Raw genomic sequence first — 13,671 nt, 5'->3', positions numbered from 1 at the left:
GTATTGCTGAAGGATGTTCTGGTCTGCCTCTGTATTGCTGAAGGATGTTCTGGTCTGCCTATGTATTGCTGAAGGATGTTCTGGTCTGCCTCTGTATTGCTGAAGGATGTTCTGGTCTGCCTATGTATTGCTGAAGGATGTTCTGGTCTGCCTCTGTATTGCTGAAGGATGTTCTGGTCTGCCTCTGTACTGCTGAATGATGTTCTGGTCTGCCTCTGTACTGCTGAAGGATGTTCTGGTCTGCCTCTGTATTGCTGAAGGATGTTCTGGTCTGCCTCTGTATTGCTGAAGGATGTTCTGGTCTGCCTCTGTATTGCTGAAGGATGTTCTGGTCTGCCTCTGTATTGCTGAAGGATGTTCTGGTCTGCCTCTGTACTGCTGAAGGATGTTCTGGTCTGCCTCTGTATTGCTGAAGGAGGTTCTGGTCTGCCTCTGTACTGCTGAAGGATGTTCTGGTCTGCCTCTTTATTGCTGAAGGATGTTCTGGTCTGCCTCTGTATTGCTGAAGGAGGTTCTGGTCTGCCTCTGTATTGCCGAAGGATGTTCTGGTCCGCCTCTGAATTGCTGAAGGATGTTCTGGTCTGCCTCTGTATTGCTGAAGGATGTTCTGGTCCGCCTCTGTACTGCTGAAGGATGTTCTGGTCTGCCTCTGTATTGCTGAAGGTTGTTCTGGTCTGCCTCTGTATTGGTGAAGGATGTTCTGGTCTGCCTCTGTACTGCTGAAGGATGTTCTGGTCTGCCTCTGTATTGGTGAAGGATGTTCTGGTCTGCCTCTGTATTGGTGAAGGATGTTCTGGTCTGCCTCTTTATTGCTGAAGGATGTTCTGGTCTGCCTCTGTACTGCTGAAGGATGTTCTGGTCTGACTTCGAGTTCCTTCCTGAAGCACACTAACAGACTACTGCTCAGCTCCAGGCTCGGCCCACATGTGACCTTTTGAACCGCGATATTCAGATGATGTGACTGGCATTTGAATTCTCTGCTTCCCCCAGTTATTGCACACAAAAGAGAAAGCAGATGACTAGCTAGACCAGGAAAAAGGCACTGGATTCGTCATAAAAAAAACATGATTTTCATCACAGCTGGTAGACATGTAACAAATGAAAATCTCATAGATAATCCAGAGGAAGAAATGAGAAGAGTCATCAAAATGGTAATCACGTTCCAGATGAACGCTCTGGTTTCATGCAATATCCCTCAGCTGATGCATTATGTTATCCCCTCACCTGAGGGAATGTGTGTGTGTGTGTGTGTCTAATGTTATGTATGACTCTCTCTGTGTGTGCGTCTATGTCTGTCTGTTTGTCTGTCTTTGTGTGTATGAGTGCTGTGCACATGCTTGTGTGTATGTGTGTACATGTCTGTGTGTACATATCTGTGCATGTATGTGTGTGCGTGTGTGTGTCTGTGATATGATTTGATTTGATTGTGAAGAATGGACCTTCAGATGCAAATTCAGATGACAAGAACATCATTACGGGGCGGCAGGGTAGCCTAGTGGTTAGAGCGTTGGACTAGTAACCGGAAGGTTGCGAGTTCAAACCCCCGAGCTGACAAGGTACAAATCTGTTGTTCTGCCCCTGAACAGTCAGTTAACCCACTGCTCCTAGGCCGTCATTGAAAATAAGAATTTGTTCTTAACTGACTTGCCTAGTTAAATAAAGGTAAAATAAAGGTTAAATAAATAAAACAATTACAGTCTCTGGGAATGATATCAGACAGGCTAATTTGAGCCTTCTCTCTCTCTCTCTCTCTCTCTCTCTCTGTTGGTCAGTCAGAGTCCTATCTCACTCTGCTATGCAGTACACACACTGGTGATGCTAAGACACTGACTTCTGACCACAGACTCAGCCAGCCACAGAAAGAACATGAAAATACAAAGTCACGATGACACGAAAATAGAGGAAAAATTGGGAAAATATATCCATTCATTATTTGAGTGGATTAGTAGTGGTTAGTAGAGGGATATTGTTGGTTTGATGTTAAGTTTACTACATTGCACATCCAATTGATTTGCATTCCCCCGTGTAATACGCAAACCACATAGACCGTATCTAGTATTTCATGCATAAATCAGCAAGGATAATCTCATCATAAAAATGTGGTTGATAAATCGTTTCTTCCTGCGCTGTCAAAATACCCAAGAGAAGCGAACTTCACTGCTCTGTGGAGAAAATCAGCACAATGATATAACTAACTAAATATTTCAGGTGCCAAGAACTAAAATCATAGAGAGAATTATAATTAGCCTTACTACTCATCAGTGGCTTACTCCTTCAGCTGTACAAATCACTTCCTCTCTCAACTAGTCAAGCCATCGCTATAACAACTATCCACCAGGAAAAGAATGACGCATAATATCTTCCAAAATAACACTCTCAAGTTGCATCCGCCCGGCCTACAGAGAACACCTGTCTTTGACAGAAATCACAAACACCCTCGCACTCAAATATGAAAGCTACTGCTTGACTGCTTGCAATTCAAATGATAGATTTCCATTTTGACAGCATGTCAAAGGGATGAATACAAGCCGTTGAATATTCAGAGTCAAAGCGGGTGTCACTGAAAACCCATGGAGTGGGATCGCTATCCTTTTATCTATTAACCTTTGGTCTGCTGGCCGTGGACAGCTCTCCTCCACGCCTGGTTATTGATGTCTTCTAATTAGTCTTTTGCTTCAGTTAGATCCCCCTACCTTGTAATTCATCGGCTGAGCTCTTTTGCCCTTTAGAAATTGCAAAATCATTTCTTCTCATTTGGTGATATACAGTTATTGCACGGTGATGCGCTCCCGAGGTAATTTGATGCTGAAAATGAGCACGGGACAGGAAGAGAGTTCAAATCGGTAACTCACTCCTCCTCCTCCTCCCCTAACTCACCATATTGGTGTCCCTCCCTGACAACATATTAGTAATGGGGAGTTCATATGAAGGGAGACTTGTTTGGATCTCAAGGTTGTTGCCCCTTAATGTGCAATTAGATTTCTAAAGAGATGCATGCTGGGTTAAAGATGGAGACAGGTATCTGTTGGACAAACCCCAACCTGATGAGTCCCCTTCAGACATTAGATACAGTGTGACATCCCACCATGGCCATAACTCACCCTGGATCAGTAGTGAAACCAAGGGGGACCATTATACATGATTCACTTCATAGGCCCGAACGAACTGTACACTGTGGTTTCTCTGATATTTCCTTTTCTAACTGTCTTCTACACAGGCCAGTTCAGCTCGGCATGGTTTGGCTCAGTTTGGCATTGTGAATCATACAGTACGTCATCCAATGAGGGTCAAAATTCATCCTGTATCAGTGGTGAGACCAGTCGATCCATTAGAGGGGCTGTGGAGGGTTAATGTGCTACTGGTTCCTGGTCAGTTGCTGTGCATGCAGTCATCATAGATGAGCTTAATACTCAGATACTCCCCAACTTCCTCTCAACACAACACTAACGGTTTTAGATAGTAAGCTATACAACTATGGATAGATTTACTTTTATAGCAGGTTAGGAGAATTTACGCAGCAGGTTAATAGAAATGAACATAGCACATAAGGATAATTGGATTAAGGGTTAGCTAAAATGCTAAAATTCCACAACGCGACTGAAACGTGCAACTTTTGTAAAGTAGCTTTATACCACAACCACTATAAACAACAAATACAGTATACCACAACCAACAGCAACAATCACAACCAATCCCATCCCTGCAGTCACTGACACCACCATCACCTCCACCACTACCATCTCCACCATCTCAATCACCACCACCATCACCACCACTACCTTCACCACCACAACCACCAATACAACTACCATCACCACCTATACCACTATCACCACCACCACAACCACCATCACCACCACCACCACCACCACTACAACTACCACCACTACCAACACCACCACTACCATCACCACCACCATCACCACCACTACTACCATCACCACCACCACAACTACCACCACCACAACCACCACCACTACAACTACCATCACCACCTCTACCACCTCCACCACTACCATCACCACCACCACTACCACCATCATCCCCAACACCACCACCATCACCACCACTACCAGCACTACAACTACCATCACCACCACTACAACAACCAACACCATCACCATCACCACCACCACTACCATCACCACCACCACTACCATCACCACCAACACCACCACTACAACAACCACCACCATCACCACCACCACAACCACTACTACCAACACCATTGCCACCATCACCAACATCACCACTACCATCCCTACCATCACCACCACCACCATCACCACCAACACCACCATCACAATAACCAACACTACCACCACCACCACCAACATCAACACCACTACCACTACCATCACCCCCACTACCATGACCACCACCACTAGCATCAACACCACCACCACTACCATCACCACCACCATCACAATCACCACTACCCCTACCGTCACCACCACTACAACTACCACCACTACCACCATCATCCCCAACACCACCACCATCACCACCACTACCAGCACTACAACTACCATCACCACCACTACAACAACCAACACCACCACCATCACCACCACCACCACAACCACTACCATCACCACCACCACTACCATCACCACCAACACCACCACTACAACAACCACCACCATCACCACCACCACCACCACCACCACCACCACTACTACCAACACCATTGCCCCTATCACCAACATCACCACTACCATCCCTACCATCACCACCACCACCATCACCACCAACACCACCATCACAATAACCAACACTACCACCAACATCAACACCACTACCACTACCATCACCCCCACTACCATGACCACCACCACTAGCATCAACACCACCACCACTACCATCACCACCACCATCACAATCACCACTACCCCTACCGTCACCACCACTACAACTACCACCACTACCATTACCACAACAACCACCACCACCACCACCATCACCACAAACAACAACACTACCACTAACAACAGTACCACTACCACTACCATCACCACCACCACCACCATCACAATAACCAACACAACCCTCACCATCACCACCACTACAACTACCATCACCACAACTACCACCACCACCACCACCACTACCATCACCACCATCACTACCATCACTACCATCACCACCACCACTACCATCACCACCACCACTAACATCAGTACCACTACCATCACCACCACCACCACTACCATCACCACCATCACAATAACCAACACAACCCTCACCATCACCACCACTACAACTACCACTACCATCACCACAACTACCACCACCACAACCACTACCATCACCACTACCACCACCACCATCACCACCACCACTACCATCATCACCACCACTACCATCATCACTACCATCACCACAACGACCACCACGACCAACACCGCCACTACCATCACCATCACCATTGCCCGCCCCACCCCCACCAATGCCACCACTACCATCACCACCACCACAACCACCCCCATCACCACCACAACCACAAACACTACCACCACTACCACCATCAGCATCACCACCACCACTACCATCACTACCATCACCACCACCACTACCATCACCACCAACACCACTACAACAACCACCACCACCACCACCACCATTGCCACCATCACCAACATCACCACTACCATCCCTACCATCACCACCACCACTACCATCACCACCAACACCACAATAACCAACACTACCACCACCACCACCAACATCAACACCACTACCACCACCACTACCATCACCCCCACTACCATGACCACCACCACTAGCATTACCACCACTACGTTTACCATCACCACTACCATCACCACCACCATCACAATCACCACTACCCCTACTGTCACCACCACTACAACTACCACCACTACCATTACCACAACAACCACCACCACCACCACCACAAACACCAACACTACCACTAACAACAGTACCACTACCACTACCATCACCACCACCACCACTACCATCACCACCATCACAATAACCAACACAACCCTCACCATCACCACCACTACAACTACCATCACCACAACCATCACCACCACCACTACCATCACCACCACCACTACCACCACCACCATCACCACCACCACTACCATCACCACAAAAAACAACACTACCACAAACAACAGTACCACAACCATCACCATCACTACCACTACCATCACCACCACCACTACCATTACCATCACCACTACCATCACCACCACCACAACAGCTACATGCACCACCACCACCACCACCACTACAACTACCATCACCACCACCACCACTACCACCACTACCACCACCATCCCCAACACCACTACCATCACCACCACCACTACCATCACCACCAACACCACCACTACAACAACCACCACCATCACCACCACCACCACCACCACTACTACCAACACCATTGCCCCTATCACCAACATCACCACTACCATCCCTACCATCACCACCACCACCATCACCACCAACACCACCATCACAATAACCAACACTACCACCACCACCACCAACATCAACACCACTACCACTACCATCACCCCCACTAGCATCAACACCACCACCACTACCATCACCACCACCATCACAATCACCACTACCCCTACCGTCACCACCACTACAACTACCACCACTACCATTACCACAACAACCACCACCACCACCACCATCACCACAAACAACAACAGTACCACTAACAACAGTACCACTACCACTACCATCACCACCACCACCACCATCACAATAACCAACACAACCCTCACCATCACCACCACTACAACTACCATCACCACAACTACCACCACCACCACCACCACTACCATCACCACCATCACTACCATCACCACCACCACTACCATCACCACCACCACTAACATCAGTACCACTACCATCACCACCACCACCACTACCATCACCACCATCACAATAACCAACACAAACCTCACCATCACCACCACTACAACTACCACTACCATCACCACAACTACCACCACCACAACCACTACCATCACCACTACCACCACCACCATCACCACCACCACTACCATCATCACCACCACTACCATCATCACCACCACCATCACCACCCACACTACCATCACCACAACGACCACCACGACCAACACCGCCACTACCATCACCATCACCATTGCCCGCCCCACCCCCACCAATGCCACCACTACCATCACCACCACCACAACCACCCCCATCACCACCACAACCACAAACACTACCACCACTACCACCATCAGCATCACCACCACCACTACCATCACTACCATCACCACCACCACTACCATCACCACCAACACCACTACAACAACCACCACCACCACCACCACCACAACTACCACCACCATTGCCACCATCACCAACATCACCACTACCATCCCTACCATCACCACCACCACTACCATCACCACCAACACCACAATAACCAACACTACCACCACCACCACCAACATCAACACCACTACCACCACCACTACCATCACCCCCACTACCATGACCACCACCACTAGCATTACCACCACTACGTTTACCATCACCACTACCATCACCACCACCATCACAATCACCACTACCCCTACTGTCACCACCACTACAACTACCACCACTACCATTACCACAACAACCACCACCACCACAAACACCAACACTACCACTAACAACAGTACCACTACCACTACCATCACCACCACCACCACTACCATCACCACCATCACAATAACCAACACAACCCTCACCATCACCACCACTACAACTACCATCACCACAACCATCACCACCACCACTACCATCACCACCACCACTACCACCACCACCATCACCACCACCACTACCATCACCACAAAAAACAACACTACCACAAACATCAGTACCACAACCATCACCATCACTACCACTACCATCACCACCACCACTACCATTACCATCACCACTACCATCACCACCACCACAACAGCTACATGCACCACCACCACCACCACCACTACAACTACCATCACCACCACCACCACTACCACCACTACCACCACCATCCCCAACACCACTACCATCACCACCACCACCACTACCAGCACTACCACCAGCACCAGCACTACCACCACCACCACCATCTAACACCCCTACAACAACCACCACCAACACCATCACCACCCCCACCACCATCACCACCACTACCATCACAATCACAATCACCACCACTACCACCATTGCCACCAACACCACCACTACCATCACCACCACCATTACCACTACCTCTACCATCACCACTACCATCAACACCACCATCACCACCACCATCACAATCACCACTACCCCTACCGTCACCACCACCACTACCATCACCACTACCACCACCACCATCCCCACCACCACAAACACCAACACTACCACTAACTTCAGTACCACTACCATCACCACCACCACCGCTACCATCACCACCATCACAATAACCAATACAACCCTCACCATCACCACCACTACCACTACCATCACCACAACTACCACCACCACAACCACTACCATCACCACCACCACCATCACCATCATCACCACCACTACCATCATCACCACCACCACCACCACGACCACCACGACCACCACGACCAACACCACCACTACCATCACCACCACCATTGCCAGCCCCACCCCCACCAACGCCACCACTACCATCACCACCACCACTACCACTACTACCACTACAACTACCATCACCAGAACCATCACAATCACCACAACCACAACCACTACCACCACTACCACCATCGGCATCACCACCACCATTACCACCACCGCTACCATTACCACCACCACCACCACCATTACCACCCCCTAGCACCACCACCATCAGTACCACTACCACTACCATCACCACCACCAACACTACCATCACCACCATCACAATAACCAACACCACCACTACCATCACCACTACAATCACCACCACTACCATCAACACCACCACAACCACCACCATCACCACCACCACTACCACCACCAGCATCATCACCACCACCACCACCATCACGACCACCACCACCACCATCACCACCACTACTGTCACAAACAGGCTCAAAGCCTGTAACAAAAGGGAGACAACGTGGAGATAAGGAGTAACAAAACATATATTTATTAAATAAAGTAAACTAATTACAATATACAATGGTGTGTGTAATCAGTAATCAGTAGTGTAAGTGAGTGTTTTGGAATGCATGAATGTGATAATGCAGGGTGTTGAAAGGTGCCAAAGCAAACAACCAAAAACCACCAAGATACACAACAAAATCTATTAAGGTGTCTGCATGGAGAGAGTCTCTTCCATGAATGGGGAAGTGGTGTATTTATCCTGGGACACACCGAGCCCAGGTGTTTCCCATGTAGCTGATGACCCTTCCTTCTCTGCCCACCGGCATCCTAATAAGGAAACAAGAACAAAGAAAGAATACGACTACCACCACCACAATCACCACCACCACTACCACCACCACCACCACTACCACCACCAACATCACCACCACCACTACCATCACCACCACCAACACTACAACTACCATCCCCACCACCATCACAATAACCACAACCACCACCATCACCACCACCACTACCAACACTACCACTACCACTAACACCACCATCATCACCACCACTACAACTACCATCACCACCACCACCTCCACTACAACTACCATCACCACCACTACCTCCACCACCATTGCTACCACCACCAACACCACCACCACCACTACCATCACCACCATCATCACAATAACCAACACCAACACCACCACCACTACCATCACCATCACCACCACTACCACTACCACTACCACCACCACTACCACTACCATCACCACCACCACTACCATTACCATCACCACTACCATCCCCACCACCACAACAGCTACATGCACCACCACCACCACTACAACTACCATCACCACCACCACCCCCAACACCACTACCATCACCACCACCACCACTACCAGCACTACCACCAGCACCAGCACTACCACCACCACCACCATCTAACACCACTACAACAACCACCACCACCACCACCACCACCACCATTGCCACCATTGCCACCACCACCACCACCACCACCATCACCACCACCCCCATCACCACCATCACCACCACTACCACCACCATCACCACCACCATTACCACTACCATCACCACCACCACTACCACCATCACCACCACCACCATCACAATCACAATCACCTCCACCATTGCCACAATCACAATCACCTCCACCATTGCCACCAACACCATCACCACTACCACTATCACCACCACTACTACTACTACCATCACCACCACCACTACCATCACCATCACTACTACCACTACTTCCACCACCACTACCACCACCATCACAATCACCACCACTATAGTTAACTACACCATATATCATAGTGCCCAACAGCACAGCCAGACACACATTAGCACCACCTACACACCTCGACCCCCTGACCCCATCCTTGGTTGATAGAGTGAGGGAAAGTGTGTGTGTGTGGTGGTGGTGGTGGTGAAGGGGGGGGGGGGAGAAAGAGAGAGGAGGATGAAAGCAAAGTGTAGAAAGCAATAGTAGATGGAGAAAAGAGCACCATCTGCTTTAGTATTCCTGATTACTTAACTGGTGAATTAGGCACAATCAGCCTTGACCCACTTTAATCGTGTTAACTCCTGATAGGCCCTGTGGGATCTGTGGGATGGAAGTTCACTTCTAGCATCTGCTGTGGAGCTGTGACTCTTGATTAACCAAAGTCACTACATGGAAGGAAGGTCTCTACTTTGATTACCTTGACTGTCCACAGGTATATGATTGAAGGGTTAAGAGGAAAGACTAGTAAAATACAGACGTCAGATGACCCAATGGGCACAGAATTCAATTCAATGTCTATTCCATGTTGGTTCAATGTAATTTCATTCAACCAGTGGGGAGTGAGGATTCTTCTGAGAAGTATCTGTTAGATTAATTTAGTTCTTATGTGTTCATTAACCAATTCAATTAAAACACTCTGTCCATTTCTAAGAATTTATAAGGTTCTTATTTGCATAAAATGGACAGGGACCAGCCACCAAAATTAGCCAATAGCGTTTATTCTCGAGAGCTAATACCCTGTACGTTGGTTTATATACTTCTCATTTTGTCATAAATGTCCCTCATCCTCTCAGACAATGACAATATAGTTTACAAGTCTTCTCCTATGCATACATTGCTCATCACATCCTGTAACACGTTACACAATCTACTGCAAGCCCAAGGTTTCTCCCCTCCCTGTGTGGGGAGACTTCCTTCCCTTTTATCAGTTTCACAGTGGTCACAAGTTGTCTGCCACAGTTCCCTGCCTGCTAACAGTCCCTCTTTCTTATGGACAAACATTCTTCATATGACAGGATAGAATTATATTAGTTAGAATTCTACATTAAATGTATACATCATTTAGTCATTATTCATAAAAATCCCATAACAGTATCTAATCTAATTGATGTTTTGCATACATCAACATTGTATTTGTATATTGATCTATTTACAGTATAGCCTCCATGAACAAAAAACAGTCAAAAAACACTCATCTCATCTTGGCTCAAGAAATCTGCCTATAAACCAGACCCAGCTGGTGTGTGTATTGGACAGAGCACCACCAGGGCTATTTTCTCCATCAATATCCGCTCATCTAATAAATGCACCAGATTGAGAAATAAAATTGAGTTTCATTTCCAGCCTGCGGCGGGCCATATTGAAACCTATTGATTGCCTGTGCTTGCGTTTCTCACTCCAGGCCAGGCACGGCCTCCCTGTTTGTAGTGCGACAATGTGATAGGCTGTCTCCCATCCAACAATCCCCCCCCCCCCCCCCCAATGGTACAGCGATCAGACACAGGGAACACAACTCAGCACGACCGCCGAACGCACTGGCACTTAACCTTGAAACCCTATTCAGAGAGCCTCTATGAATAATTCTCCTGAGAGAGTGAGGGAGCGAGGGAGAGAAAGGGAGGGAGCGATAGAGGGGGAGAGGAAGAAGGAGGGGATAGAGGGAAGGAGGGGGAGTGATAGTGTGGGAGAGATGGAGAGAGGGAAAGAAAGGGAGGAAGAAAGAGGAGAGAGAAAGGGATGTAGACAAAGACAGGGAGAGAGGTAGATAATGGGTAATAATAGAACCACACAGATTGTGAGGAGAGTTAGAGGTGGAAGAGAAGGCATGGAGAGGAGAGAAGTAGAGGGGGGGAGCCAGAAAGGTCACCAGGCAAAAATGATAAAATCATCTAAATTAGTTTTTCTCTGCTGTTGTACAGAAGGCTGGCTTTCATCCAGAAGACTAGCTATTTGTACCTGTAGTAGTCAAAGTAACAGCAATTCTCAGGTCATTATGTGTAAAAAAAATAAAATAATAAACTAATTGTAGGCCTCTCCAGACCCAGCAGGTTCATATGAAGGCTGAAAACAAAGTGGTTGAATTGTTTTAACAAGACGTAAAGTCTTGATAAAGTCAAGATGCGACAGAAAAGTGCTGCGTCCACATTATAAAGGCCTCAGCTCTGCTTCAGATCGGCAAACCGGGCCTATAGCTGTAATCATTAAAGGGGTTAGTGGTGGAGGTGGCGTCGGGCCAGTAGTGGCTGAGGCTTGCTGGAGACGACACCCTGCAGAGCCATTTGTGAAAGCCAATAAAGTTCCTGAAGGTCAGGGACACTGCTAGTCCTGGAGGGCCCCTGTCCTCCCCTCCTCTGCTCTGCTCTTCTCCTCTCCTTTCCTCCTACGCCTCTACTCTCAGCTCATCCCGAACCACCGATGCAACAAATAAGAAATCCGCTCCCTGTGGTACAGACCAGCTCCGAAGACCCTGAGAGCGGCAAGAGGCCCCTTCACTCAGAGAAACTCTAAGAGAGGGAGAGTGTGACAACAGGACTCAGATTTTATTTCCAGTTTTACCGTTGTACCCACAAGAGCTGCAAGGTGAGAGCCAGAACAATATTGACAAACAAGATATTTGGTTTAAAGCAGGAAAAGTGCAGACGGTAGGGGAGCGATGGGGGCCCAAAAAGTTTTGCCGCAAACCATGTAATCACTCTATTGCATTTTTTTGGGATAGACTAAATGAATTTATCTCACACTGCGAGGGGCTTGGTTCGTAACACCGTCTGGTCTTTTTAAGTGAAAGCAATTTAATTCTCGAAATTAGCCATGGCTGTGCTCTCCGGCGCATCTCTTCTATAGAGTGGCTGGTTTTTAGATCAAGACGGGGTGACCTGTTAGGGCAGCTGAACCCCTCCCTTACAGTCTCAACTCTCAAGATCCTTCAGATGTGCCTGTGCATATCTCTGGCTGATTGGCTTTAAGCGGGTGGAGGGCTTAGTCCGACATTGTCGAGAATGTCAACGCAGGTCAATTAGTCTGTTGTCATCTGGCTGAGGGGGTCCAATGATCTCCCAGCCAATCTGCGGCATTGTACATGTTGTCCATATGCAAATAGACTGAGCTGATTTTGGGTTCTTAATTGGCTTAAAATCACCAGAATGTTGTTTGGCAGGCTACAGTGTCCCATAGCTTCATTGATTGCTTTCAGTATGGCTTTCTCAAAGAGGTGAAATGTGGAACTGTGACCCAAGCCCGATGTTGATTTGCCTCTTGTATCGAACCAA

At 48.1% G+C, this 13,671-nt stretch overlaps 1 pseudogene; it reads left to right on the top strand.

The window, feature by feature from the left end:
- The first annotated feature begins 2,781 nt into the window (after positions 1–2,781).
- On the top strand, positions 2,782–12,876 carry LOC116355060 (leucine-rich repeat extensin-like protein 3; annotated as a pseudogene).
- The last annotated feature ends 795 nt before the right edge of the window (positions 12,877–13,671 follow it).

The sequence above is a fragment of the Oncorhynchus kisutch genome, linkage group LG19 (genome assembly GCF_002021735.2).
Source record: "Oncorhynchus kisutch isolate 150728-3 linkage group LG19, Okis_V2, whole genome shotgun sequence".
In the NCBI taxonomy this organism is placed as follows: domain Eukaryota; kingdom Metazoa; phylum Chordata; class Actinopteri; order Salmoniformes; family Salmonidae; genus Oncorhynchus; species Oncorhynchus kisutch.
This window is presented reverse-complemented; position numbering and strand designations above follow the sequence as displayed.